The sequence below is a fragment of the Perna viridis genome, chromosome 4, assembly GCF_037379345.1.
Source record: "Perna viridis isolate PV_CMFRI_1.1 ecotype Kerala chromosome 4, ASM3737934v1, whole genome shotgun sequence".
Classification (NCBI taxonomy): Eukaryota; Metazoa; Mollusca; class Bivalvia; order Mytilida; family Mytilidae; genus Perna; species Perna viridis.
The window spans coordinates 22,114,264-22,115,725 of record NC_142448.1 but is presented as its reverse complement, the minus strand read 5'-3'; positions in this window follow the sequence as shown (position 1 = coordinate 22,115,725).

Below are 1,462 nucleotides of genomic sequence, written 5' to 3'. Positions count from 1 at the left end.
TTTATTATTTAATGCTTATAATGCAAAGCAGTAGGCTGGAGAAATTGTTTGTTTAGATATTAGCTGGATATTACATATTTATACAAGTAATTTAACACTATAGAAAGAAAACAGGGGAAAAGACTGAAATTTTCTCAGTACAACCATACTAATTAAAATTAATATATGAATATTTTATCTGGAGACTTTAACTGTTGATTGCATGTCAAGAAAAAAGTAGGCAATACATTTACTGTTGAAGTGCAGGACATTTATCCTTTTCTTAAAAACATGCAAGATACCTCTGCTTTTTTACAAGTCACAAATACTGAGGTGGATTTTTTATGTGCTAGCACTCAGAAGAGTGTGTTCCCCAACTCAGGCACATCATAAGCCAACCAGTTGTGACTGAAGCTCAATGTGCTTGGTATAGAAGAAGAGACTACCAGTTATGAAGTCTTTGGTATTACCTACCTGAGGATTAAGCCAAGAAAACAACCAAAAAACCACCCATGTGGTTGTTACAAATAGAAAGTTGGCATTGATTTTGGAGGTTATGGCTCCTTAGAAATTAGGATAAAAAAATTTTCCCTTTTTAAGAATAAATAGATTGACCCTAGACCTTATATGGACTGGTTCTCTATTTTGTTCTTTCTTGATGGCACTGTTGTCATTTTTTATAATTGTGTACCCATCTGTCTGTCCTACAAATGATACCTATAGAAGAAGTGGATCGATTTTTTTTCAAACTTTGTGTACTTATTTGTTATCATTACACGCTGATCAAGATCATATACTGGCAATTTACTCTAAAGTTATGATCATTATAAGTTGTTTCACCTCCCAAATATTTTGATGAATTGGAGTTATCCTACTTTGAATGTTGATGAATTTGAGTTTTGATCTGTCGTTCCCAATAAAGCATTTGTCCATTGCTTTTAAATATTAATATGATACGACCGCAGGGGTCCAACCCTGAACAGTTGGGGCAAGTTAGGACACTATATCGTATGAAATTTGAAATTCAAATAAAAATTTCAAAATCAGACCAAAAATAAAAGAAGATTTTTTTGGGTGTGGTTCCTTTGACCCCTTAACTCGAAAATCCATAAGAGATATCTGAAATCTGATTGAAAAAAATGCAGGCAGGGATATCCATAAGGAATGTTTTAAAAAATTGAAATTGGACCAAAAATAAAAAAGTCGAATTTTTGGGGATGTGGCCTCTTTGACCTCTTCTAACTCAAAAATGGTCCATAACGCATCAAATCTGCTTGCTTCACTAGTTTACCAGAATAAGATAAGGAACACAATAAAAAAAAAGGAATGATCAAAATTAGACAAAAAACCAACTTTCCACATGTGTTTTAATATAACACCGATTTTTACCCTTTTCAGCCCTTATTCTAAAACAGTAGAGCCACAATCTCCTTTATTGGTATGTAAAACAAATCAAAATTTCGTAAAAATTGTCAATCACAAC